Raw genomic sequence first — 12,500 nt, 5'->3', positions numbered from 1 at the left:
GAAACATACTTTTTGGCGCGATCAGCAACAGCTCTCTAATCCAACTTGAACTTGTCTTTTTACAGTTTACTGAGTCTTTGTACAATAAAGCAATGGTTGCTATGGTTATGAAAAAGCGCACTTATGCCAGGGTATATGGTGCGTTCGTTTATAACTGGGAGGTGGCAAATTGAACTCGCACTTCCTCGTCGCAAATTCGGATATGTTTCTCAGCCCCCAGTTGCCGGCTGATGTCAATATCATATCATATCATCATCATATCATTCGCTATAGCTCGAATGCACACAGGTCGGAGGGAGGTATTTTGCCACTTGCGACTTGCCACGTCCGACCACAAACGAACGCACCATTTTTTTTGCCTGCTATCTGGTTACTGGTGGGCTTTTCATTACAGTACTGTACCCTTCTGTGAATAAAAACAGAACTGTATGTAGACCTACATGTTGCCTGTAGGCTGTAGTCTACTGTCACGTTTCATTTCTTCTAATGTCGAGCGCAAAACGCAAACGAGTCTGCTGCGCGAGAGCTGCATTCCTTGGTAGCCAGAAAGCGCGTCAGCACCTGAAGCAGATGAGCATCGAGTCATTTTTCGTTCCCAGTTAATAGACTTCAGGAACACAGACGTGTTGTGAGCATGTAGATTAGCCTACTAGACCTACTGTATTTGTTAAATAATAGCCTACAGCCTAGGCCACGTTAGTCTACATCTGTTGTTTTAGAGACTTTCTTTTAGGCTACAATAGCCTAAGACACGACAACTTGTCTGTCATTTCATTTATTTATTTATTGATTATCATTTGCTCTAATTGTTCTAATGTTGGGTTGTTTTAGGCTATACCATGTTGTTCTGCGAATACAGTAGCCTATCGATACAGCGTAAGCCTCATTTGAGAATAAAGTACTGTATTTGATCAAAGCACGCACTCAAGTGGAAATTCGGTTATTTTATTATAGGCTACTGGCCTATATGAGTTTAGTTGGCTATTTGATTGCAATTTTGATGCATTTTCACAAGTAATTAAGGGTATTTATTGGTCTATTATGAGTCTATATGAAACAAGTATACCACTTATTGAATTTGGTGCATTTTAACATATGTTCCAGTCATCCGGACATTTCAGAGATACGAACGACCTGCGGTCCCGTTGGGTTCGGATGAGTGGGGTTCTACTGTAGCACAAGTGCTCACGTAGCGACGTTAGCTACGTATGCGAATAGCACACGTGCTCAAGTAGCGACGTTAGCTACGTATGCGAATAGCACACGTGCTCAAGTACTCCCGGCCCTGACGAGCGTTTGCTGGGTTAGCTACGTTAGTGAATAGCACACGTGGTCACGTGGGGACGTTCGTCACGTGTGTCTGCTCAGTTAGCAAATAAGTGGCACTTTCCACCCCCCATACAGGTGTGCGTGTGTGCGTGCGTGCGTGCGTGCGTGTGTGTGTGTGTGTGCGTGTGTGTGTGCAGGTGTGCGTGTGTGCGTGCGTGCGTGCGTGCGTGCGTGTGTGTGTGTGTGTGTGCGTGTGTGTGTGCAGGTGTGCGTGTGTGCGTGCGTGCGTATGGGGGGTGGAAAGTGCCACTTATTTGCTAACTGAGCAGACACACGTGACGAACGTCCCCACGTGACCACGTGTGCTATTCACTAACGTAGCTAACCCAGCAAACGCTCGTCAGGGCCGGGGGTACTTGAGCACGTGTGCTATTCGCATACGTAGCTAACGTCGCTACTTGAGCACGTGTGCTATTCGCATACGTAGCTAACGTCGCTACGTGAGCACTTGTGCTACAGTAGGACCCCACTCATCCGAACCCAACGGGACCGCAGGTCGTTTGTATCTCTGAAATGTCCGGATGACTGGAACATATGTTAAAATGCACCAAATTCAATAAGTGATATACTTGTTTCATATAGACTCATAATAGACCAATAAATACCCTTAATTACTTGTGAAAATGCATCAAAATTGCAATCAAATAGCCAACGAAACTCATATAGGCCAGTAGCCTATAATAAAATAACCGAATTTCCACTTGAGTGCGTGCTTTGATCAAATACAGTACTTTATTCTCAAATGAGGCTTACGCTGTATCGATAGGCTACTGTATTCGCAGAACAACATGGTATAGCCTAAAACAACCCAACATTAGAACAATTAGAGCAAATGGTAATCAATAAATAAATAAATGAAATGACAGACAAGTTGTCGCGTCTTAGGCTATTGTAGCCTAAAATAAAGTCTCTAAAACAACAGATGTAGACTAACGTGGCCTAGGCTGTAGACTATTATTTAACAAATACAGTAGGTCTAGTAGGCTAATCTACATGCTTACAACACGTCTGTGTTCCTGAAGTCCATTAACTGGGAACGAAAAATGACTCGATGCTCATCTGCTTCAGGTTGCTGACGCGCTTTCTGGCTGCCAAGGAATGCAGCTCTCGCGCAGCAGACTCGTTTGCGTTTTGCGCTCGACATTAGAAGAAATGAAACGTGACAGTAGACTACAGCCTACAAGCAAAATGTAGGTCTACATACAGTTCTGTTTTTATTCACAGTAGGGTACAGTACTGTAATGAAAAGCCCACCAGTAACCAGATAGCTGGTGGGCTTTTCTACCGGTAGACCGGGAGGTTCGGATCTCTTATGTTCGGATGAGTGGGGTCCTACTGTATTCCCTAAAGTAGCTGAGTAAACACGTCGTCGCCGTCAGTTAACGTGGCTATCCCGACTTTACAAGTGAGACGGCGAGACCAGTAGTTCCTTTTTTGCTCGTTAATGCTTTGCATCCATGTAGGCTAACCTACATTTCTGTAGTTGCTGTTTAATGGTAGGCTACGTTCGTTTGTGGTCGGACGTGGCAAGTCGCAAGTGGCAAAATACCTCCCTCCGACCTGTGTGCATTCGAGCTATAGCGAATGATATGATGATGATATGATATGATATTGACATCAGCCGGCAACTGGGGGCTGAGAAACATATCCGAATTTGCGACGAGGAAGTGCGAGTTCAATTTGCCACCTCCCAGTTATAAACGAACGCACCATATACCCTGGCATAAGTGCGCTTTTTCATAACCATAGCAACCATTGCTTTATTGTACAAAGACTCAGTAAACTGTAAAAAGACAAGTTCAAGTTGGATTAGAGAGCTGTAGCTGATCGCGCCAAAAAGTATGTTTCCATACATAGCCTACCCATTCAGACCAGAGATTGAATCTTAAATGGTGGTGGTGTAGCCACTTCATTGTAGGAATAATAAGTATGGCTACAACTACACACAGGCCACAAAATACAATAACAAAATACAGACAACAGCGGCCACTAATGATTTTCTTTTCATTTTGGTAGGCTATCAGGGCTTTTTCCAGGACTGTCAAATACGCCTATAGACAAAGGCTATCCGATTAATAAATGCACGGCACTAAACTTCTGGTAGGCTATATACAGTATGTATAACGTGTTAGGCCTAGCCTAAGCTTACTTTAGTGCACAGAAAACATTGCCTTTGCCCTTTAGGTCCCTTTATATCTGTAGCCTAATTAGGGCCCGAGCACTGGCGGTGCGAGGCCCTATTGAAACTCGAAGGATTATTAGGGCCCGAGCACACTGGCGGTGCGAGGCCCTATTGTATTTCGAAGGATTATTCTCCTTCTCCTTCTTCTCCTTCTCCTTCTCCTTCTTCTTCCAAAACAAATGCCTTTTTGGCGGCCTAAACATCGATGAAAACGGATGAAACTTTGCAGATACGTCAGTCCCGGTGAAAAATTTGATAATTCATGGGTGACGGAAATGGGCGTGGCAAAACGGCTCAAGAGCGCCCCCTGGAAAATTTAAAATGGCGAGCCCCACCTTTCAGTTTGATGTAGGGGAACGAAATTCGGAGGGCACATGTATTTCATCGAGACACACTAAAATGTCTCTTGGAGCTATACCCAACATGCAACAGGAAGTCCGCCATTTTGCTCTTAATGTGCCATTTTGTCCTTGTTTTGACCATTTCCATGCCTCGTACTTCGACGAACTCCTCCTACAGATTTCATCCGATCAACTTCATATCGGGTCAGCTTCATCTTAAGACCTTTGTGATCAAAAGTTATCAAAAAAATTGAGTTTTCACCAAACACCCTTGCCGTGGCGCCCCGCCAAAGTTTGACATTTCGCCATAAAACACGATGTCCTCATAACTCCTCCATACATTATCGGATTTGTCCGATATATCTCACGCTTCATGACGGTTCTGTCCTGAACACATCTATGTGTCAGTATTGCGTCATACTTATAGCGCCACCTATTGGTGAAACAGGAAGTCCTCATAACTCCTCCATACATTATCCAATTTGTCCGATATATCTCACGCTTCACGACGGTTCTGTCCTGAACACATCTATGTGTCAGTATTGCGTCATACTTATAGCGCCACCTATTGGTGAAACAGGAAGTCCTCATAACTCCTCCATACATTATCCAATTTGTCCGATATATCTCACGCTTCATGACGGTTCTGTCCTGAACACATCTATGTGTTAGTATTGCGTCATACTTATAGCGCCACCTATTGGTGAAACAGGAAGTCCTCATAACTCCTCCATACATTATCCGATTTGTCCGATATTTCTCACGCTTCATGACGGTTTTGTCCTGAACACATCTATGTGTCAGTATTGCGTCATACTTATAGCGCCACCTATTGGTGAAACAGGAAGTCCTCATAACTCCTCCATACATTATCCAATTTGTCCGATATATCTCACGCTTCATGACGGTTCTGTCCTGAACACATCTATGTGTCAGTATTGCGTCATACTTATAGCGCCACCTATTGGTGAAACAGGAAGTCCTCATAACTCCTCCATACATTATCCAATTTGTCCGATATATCTCACGCTTCATGACGGTTCTGTCCTGAACACATCTATGTGTCAGTATTGCGTCATACTTATAGCGCCACCTATTGGTGAAACAGGAAGTCCTCATAACTCCTCCATACATTATCCAATTTGTCTGATATATCTCACGCTTCATGACGGTTCTGTCCTGAACACATCTATGTGTCAGTATTGCGTCATACTTATAGCGCCACCTATTGGTGAAACAGGAAGTCCTCATAACTCCTCCATACATTATCCGATTTGTCCGATTTATCTCACGCTTCATGACGGTTCTGTCCTGAACACATCTATGTGTCAGTATTGCGTCATACTTATAGCGCCACCTATTGGTGAAACAGGAAGTCCTCATAACTCCTGCATACATCATCCGATTTGCACCAAATTGCTGACGCTTCATGAAGGTCACCTTCTGAACACATCTATGCGTCGGTATTGAGTTACACTTACAGCGCCACCTACTGGTGAAACAGGAAGTACTCATAACTCCTACATACATTATCCGATTTACTCCAAATTGCTCATGCTTGATGAAGGTTGCATCTTGAACACATCTGTAGGTCAGTATTGCGTCATACCTACAGCGCCACCTACTGCTTACAGGAAGTCCTCATAACTCCTACATACTTTGTCCGATTTACACAACATTTCTCACGCTTCATGAAGGTACTGTCCTGAACACATCTATGCGTCGGTATTGAGTCACGCTTAGAGCGCCACCTACTGGTGACAGGAAGTTTCTGTCAGTACTGGACACCGAAATAGCACACCCTTTAACGGCGCCACACCCCGACCCGCGTGGGGTGCGAGGGCCCGCTCACTGCTGCTCGCAGCACTAGTTAGGGCCCGAGCACTGGCGGTGCGAGGCCCTATTGAAACTCGAAGGATTATTATTCTTCTCCTTCTTCTCCTTCTTCTTCTCCTTTACTCCAAACAAATGCCTTTTAGGCGGCCTGAACATCGATGAAAACGGATGAAACTTTGCAGATACGTCAGTCCCGGTGAAAAATTTTATAATTCATGGGTGACGGAAATGGGCGTGGCAAAACGGCTCAAGAGCGCCCCCTGGAAAATTTAAAATGGCGAGCCCCACCTTTCAGTTTGATGTAGGGGAAAGAAATTCGGAGGGCACATGTATTTCATCGAGACACACTAAAATGTCTCTTGGAGCTATACCCAACATGCAACAGGAAGTCCGCCATTTTGCTCTTAATGTGCCATTTTGTCCTTGTTTTGACCATTTCCATGCCTCGTACTTCGACGAACTCCTCCTACAGATTTCATCCGATCAACTTCATATCGGGTCAGCTTCATCTTAAGACCTTTGTGATCAAAAGTTATCAAAAAAATTGAGTTTTCACCAAACACCCTTGCCGCGGCGCCCCGCCAAAGTTTGACATTTCGCCATAAAACACGATGTCCTCATAACTCCTCCATACATTATCGGATTTGTCCGATATATCTCACGCTTCATGACGGTTCTGTCCTGAACACATCTATGTGTCAGTATTGCGTCATACTTATAGCGCCACCTATTGGTGAAACAGGAAGTCCTCATAACTCCTACATACATTATCCAATTTGTCCGATATATCTCACGCTTCATGACGGTTCTGTCCTGAACACATCTATGTGTCAGTATTGCGTCATACTTATAGCGCCACCTATTGGTGAAACAGGAAGTCCTCATAACTCCTACATACATTATCCGATTTGTCCGATATATCTCACGCTTCATGACGGTTCTGTCCTGAACACATCTATGTGTCAGTATTGCGTCATACTTATAGCGCCACCTATTGGTGAAACAGTACGTCCTCATAACTCCTCCATACATTTTCCGATTTGTCCGATATGTCTCACGCTTCATGACAGTTCTGTCCTGAACACATCTATGTGTCAGTATTGCGTCATACTTATAGCGCCACCTATTGGTGAAACAGGAAGTCCTCATAACTCCTGCATACATCATCCGATTTGCACCAAATTGCTTAGGCTTCATGAAGGTCACCTTCTGAACACATCTATGCGTCGGTATTGAGTTACACTTACAGCGCCACCTACTGGTGAAACAGGAAGTACTCATAACTCCTACATACATTATCCGATTTACTCCAAATTGCTCATGCTTGATTAAGGTTGCATCTTGAACACATCTGTAGGTCAGTATTGCGTCATACCTACAGCGCCACCTACTGCTTACAGGAAGTCCTCATAACTCCTACATACTTTGTCCGATTTACACAACATTTCTCACGCTTCATCAAGGTACTGTCCTGAACACATCTATGCGTCGGTATTGAGTCACGCTTAGAGCGCCACCTACTGGTGACAGGAAGTTTCTGTCAGTACTGGACACCGAAATAGCACACCCTTTAACGGCGCCACACCCCGACCCGCGTGGGGTGCGAGGGCCCGCTCACTGCTGCTCGCAGCACTAGTTATTCTTCTTCTTGTTCTTCTCCCCAAACAAATGCCTTTTTGGCGGCCTAAACATCGATTAAAACGGATGAAACTTTGCAGATATGTCAGGCCCGGTGAAAAATTTGATAATTCATGGGTGACGAAAATAGGCGTGGCAAAACGGCTCAAGGGCGCCCCCTGGAAAATTTAAAATGGCGAGCCCCACCTTTCAGTTTGATGTAGGCGAACGAAATTCGGTGGGCATATGTATTTCATGGAGACACACTAAAATGTCTCTTGGAGCTATACCCAACATGCAACAGGAAGGCCGCCATTTTGCTTTTAATGTGCCATTTTGTCCTTGTTTTGACCATTTCCATGCCTCGTACTTTGACGAACTCCTCCTACAGATTTCATCCGATCAACTTCATATCGGGTCAGCTTCATCTTAAGACCTTTGTGATCAAAAGTTATCAAAAAAAATTGAGTTTTCACCAAACACCCTTGCCGTGGCGCCCCGCCAAAGTTTGACATTTCGCCATAAAACACGAAGTCCTCATAACTCCTCCATACATTATCCAATTTGTCCGATAAATCTCACGCTTCATGACGGTTCTGTCCTGAACACATCTATGTGTCAGTATTGCGTCATACTTATAGCGCCACCTATTGGTGAAACAGGAAGTCCTCATAACTCCTCCATACATTATCCGATTTGTCCGATATGTCTCACGCTTCATGACAGTTCTGTCCTGAACACATCTATGTGTCAGTATTGCGTCATACTTATAGCGCCACCTATTGGTGAAACAGGAAGTCCTCATAACTCCTCCATACATTATCCGATTTGTCCGATATGTCTCACGCTTCATGACAGTTCTGTCCTGAACATATCTATGTGTCAGTATTGCGTCATACTTATAGCGCCACCTATTGGTGAAACAGAAAGTCCTCATAACTCCTGCATACATCATCCGATTTGCACCAAATTGCTGACGCTTCATGAAGGTCACCTTCTGAACACATCTATTCATCGGTATTGAGTCACACTTACAGCGCCACCTACTGGTGAAACAGGAAGTACTCATAACTCCTGCATACGTTATCCGATTTACTCCAAATTGCTCATGCTTGGTGAAGGTCGCATCTTGAACACATCTGTAAGTCAGTATTGCGTCATACCTACAGCGCCACCTACTGGTGAAACAGGAAGTCCTCATAACTCCTACAAACATTATCCGATTAACACCACATTGCTCACGCTTGATGAAGGTCGCATCCTGAATTCATCTGTAGGTCAGTATTGAGTCATGCTTATAGCGTCGCCTACAGGTCAAGCAGGAAGTCATCATAAGTCCTACATACATTGTCCGATTTACACAACATTTCTCACGCTTCATCAAGGTACCGTCCTGACCACATATATGTGTCGGTATTGAGTCACGCTTAGAGCGCCACCTACTGGTGACAGGAAGTTTCTCTCAGTACTGGACACCGAAATAGCACACCCTTTAACGGCGCGCACCCTGACGCGTGGGGTGCGAGGGCCCGCTCACTGCTGCTCGCAGCACTAGTTGTTATTGTTGTTGTTATTATTTTACTATGTCGAATGATTTGCCTGTTTGTGTGCTGCGCCGCACCATTGCATTCCTGCACCATCATTTATTTAATGTATTTCGTTACATAAAAACGAATAATATAGGCCACAACTAGGCTACACACATAGGATATAGATAAAATGTAGTGTAAAACGAAATAATAATAAAAACAGCAGGTTATGACATAAGAGGCTGACAGAAAGCCTACTGGGCTATCAGGATCAAAAAACATTTATTTTGCCAAGGAGTCTACTTCACAATATACTACGAATTTTCTTTCGGCCCATGGTGCATAACACAGATGGAGACATATTAGACAGGATGCAGGGACAATGTAAATAAATATAACACCAGTGAGTTAGCTACTACCACAGCACTTGGCGTGGCTGGAGAACATAAGCTAAGCCAAATGACGGTGGCAATAATAATATAACATAATTTATCTTGTCAGCAACACACAGTAAGCACAATAGTAGGAATAATAACATATATTAACCAGGTTATCTGTTAGTAGCCTGCTATTATTTAGGCTCAATAATCTAACGTTAAGTTGTCATATCAGTGATCTCACTGGACGGAGGCTGGCTAGCCATATCAGAGCTGACAAGACAACTAGCAGCTTAAGTAACCTGATGGTGACGGCGACGTTCCTCAATACCACTCGTGGTCAAGTAGCGACGTCAGCTACGTTCGCAATACCACTCGTGGTCAAGTAGCGACGTTCGTCAGGTTTGTCTTCTCAGTTAGCAAATCCACACGGGCCATAATTACGGGAGCAAACGAGAGCCACGCGAATGCCGCGACCCATGCACACATTGCTGACTTACTTCAGGCCGCCGCCGTCGCTAGGACAAAATGTTGTGAGTCACGTCAGTCCTCCTATCAAATACAATGGGAGTCGAATGGATTTCACTCACGTACGTGCGTACGTTTGTCAGCTCCGTATGCAGCTCAGTTCGCTCCGTGCGGTAAGAAATGGCACATTTCACCCCCCATACGTGCGTGCGTGCGTGCGTGCGTGCGTGCGTGCGTGCGTGCGTGTGTGTGTGTGTGTGTGTGTGTGTGGAGGCCTTGTTCCACCTCCTCCCTAGTTAATGAAAGGAAGCGGTTCTCAGTTGGATCAGTTCACCAGCGACCAGCTCTGCGCGAGAACTAAGAGAGACCGGCTCTGCGCGAGAACTAAGAGAGACCAGCTCTGCGCCAGAACTAAGAGAGACCAGCTCTGCGCCAGAACTAAGAGAGACCGGCTCTGCGCCAGAACTAAGAGAGACCAGCTCTGCGCCAGAACTAAGAGAGACCAGCTCTGCGCCAGAACTAAGAGAGACCGGCTCTGCGCCAGAACTAAGAGAGACCAGCTCTGCGCCAGAACTAAGAGAGACCAGCTCTGCGCCAGAACTAAGAGAGACCGGCTCTGCGCCAGAACTAAGAGAGACCAGCTCTGCGCCAGAACTAAGAGAGACCAGCTCTGCGCCAGAACTAAGAGAGACCAGCTCTGCGCCAGAACTAAGAGAGACCAGCTCTGCGCCAGAACTAAGAGAGACCGGCTCTGCGCCAGAACTAAGAGAGACCGGCTCTGCGCCAGAACTAAGAGAGACCAGCTCTGCGCCAGAACTAAGAGAGACCAGCTCTGCGCCAGAACTAAGAGAGACCGGCTCGCCAGAACTAAGAGAGACCAGCTCTGCGCCAGAACTAAGAGAGACCAGCTCTGCACCAGAACTAAGAGAGACCGGCTCTGCGCCAGAACTAAGAGAGACCGGCTCTGCGCCAGAACTAAGAGTGACCAGCTCTGCGCCAGAACTAAGAGAGACCAGCTCTGCGCCAGAACTAAGAGAGACCGGCTCTGCGCCAGAACTAAGAGAGACCGGCTCTGCGCCAGAACTAAGAGAGACCAGCTCTGCGCCAGAACTAAGAGAGACCGGCTCTGCGCCAGAACTAAGAGAGACCGGCTCTGCGCCAGAACTAAGAGAGACCGGCTCTGCGCCAGAACTAAGAGAGACCGGCTCTGCGCCAGAACTAAGAGAGACCAGCTCTGCGCCAGAACTAAGAGAGACCGGCTCGCCAGAACTAAGAGAGACCAGCTCTGCGCCAGAACTAAGAGAGACCAGCTCTGCCCCAGAACTAAGAGAGACCGGCTCTGCGCCAGAACTAAGAGAGACCGGCTCTGCGCCAGAACTAAGAGTGACCAGCTCTGCGCCAGAACTAAGAGAGACCAGCTCTGCGCCAGAACTAAGAGAGACCGGCTCTGCGCCAGAACTAAGAGAGACCAGCTCTGCGCCAGAACTAAGAGAGACCGGCTCTGCGCCAGAACTAAGAGAGACCGGCTCGCCAGAACTAAGAGAGACCGGCTCGCCAGAACTAAGAGAGACCAGCTCTGCGCCAGAACTAAGAGAGACCGGCTCGCCAGAACTAAGAGAGACCAGCTCTGCGCCAGAACTAAGAGAGACCAACTTTGCGCCAGAACTAAGAGAGACCAGCTCTGCGCCAGAACTAAGAGAGACCAACTCTGCGCCAGAACTAAGAGAGACCAGCTCTGCGCCAGAACTAAGAGAGACCAACTCTGCGCCAGAACTAAGAGAGACCAACTCTGCGCCAGAACTAAGAGAGACCGGCTCGCCAGAACTAAGAGAGACCGGCTCTGCGCCAGAACTAAGAGAGACCAACTCTGCGCCAGAACTAAGAGAGACCGGCTCGCCAGAACTAAGAGAGACCAGCTCTGCGCCAGAACTAAGAGAGACCGGCTCTGCGCCAGAACTAAGAGAGACCAACTCTGCGCCAGAACTAAGAGAGACCAGCTCTGCGCCAGAACTAAGAGAGACCAGCTCTGCGCCAGAACTAAGAGTGACCAGCTCTGCGCCAGAACTAAGAGAGACCAACTCTGCGCCAGAACTAAGAGAGACCAGCTCTGCGCCAGAACTAAGAGAGACCAACTCTGCGCCAGAACTAAGAGAGACCAACTCTGCGCCAGAACTAAGAGAGACCGGCTCGCCAGAACTAAGAGAGACCGGCTCTGCGCCAGAACTAAGAGAGACCAGCTCTGCGCCAGAACTAAGAGAGACCAGCTCTGCGCCAGAACTAAGAGTGACCAGCTCTGCGCCAGAACTAAGAGAGACCAACTCTGCGCCAGAACTAAGAGAGACCAGCTCTGCGCCAGAACTAAGAGAGACCAACTCTGCGCCAGAACTAAGAGAGACCAACTCTGCGCCAGAACTAAGAGAGACCGGCTCGCCAGAACTAAGAGAGACCGGCTCTGCGCCAGAACTAAGAGAGACCAACTCTGCGCCAGAACTAAGAGAGACCGGCTCGCCAGAACTAAGAGAGACCAGCTCTGCGCCAGAACTAAGAGAGACCGGCTCTGCGCCAGAACTAAGAGAGACCAACTCTGCGCCAGAACTAAGAGAGACCAGCTCTGCGCCAGAACTAAGAGAGACCAGCTCTGCGCCAGAACTAAGAGAGACCAGCTCTGCGCCAGAACTAAGAGAGACCAGCTCTGCGCCAGAACTAAGAGAGACCGGCTCGCCAGAACTAAGAGAGACCGGCTCTGCGCCAGAACTAAGAGAGACCAGCTCTGCGCCAGAACTAAGAGAGACCGGCTCGCCAGAACTAAGAGAGACCGGCT

At 46.9% G+C, this 12,500-nt stretch overlaps 1 protein-coding gene across 1 annotated transcript in view; it reads left to right on the top strand.

The window, feature by feature from the left end:
• The window catches only part of LOC311310662 (protein PALS1-like), a gene marked incomplete at both ends in the record, with an annotated part of 51,064 nt that overhangs the window by 32,528 nt on the left and 6,036 nt on the right, over positions 1-12,500 (top strand). The gene's annotated exons all lie outside the window — the stretch shown is intronic.

Source organism: Borostomias antarcticus, assembly GCF_949987555.1.
Source record: "Borostomias antarcticus genome assembly, chromosome: 6".
Lineage (NCBI taxonomy): Eukaryota > Metazoa > Chordata > Actinopteri > Stomiiformes > Stomiidae > Borostomias > Borostomias antarcticus.
This window is presented reverse-complemented; position numbering and strand designations above follow the sequence as displayed.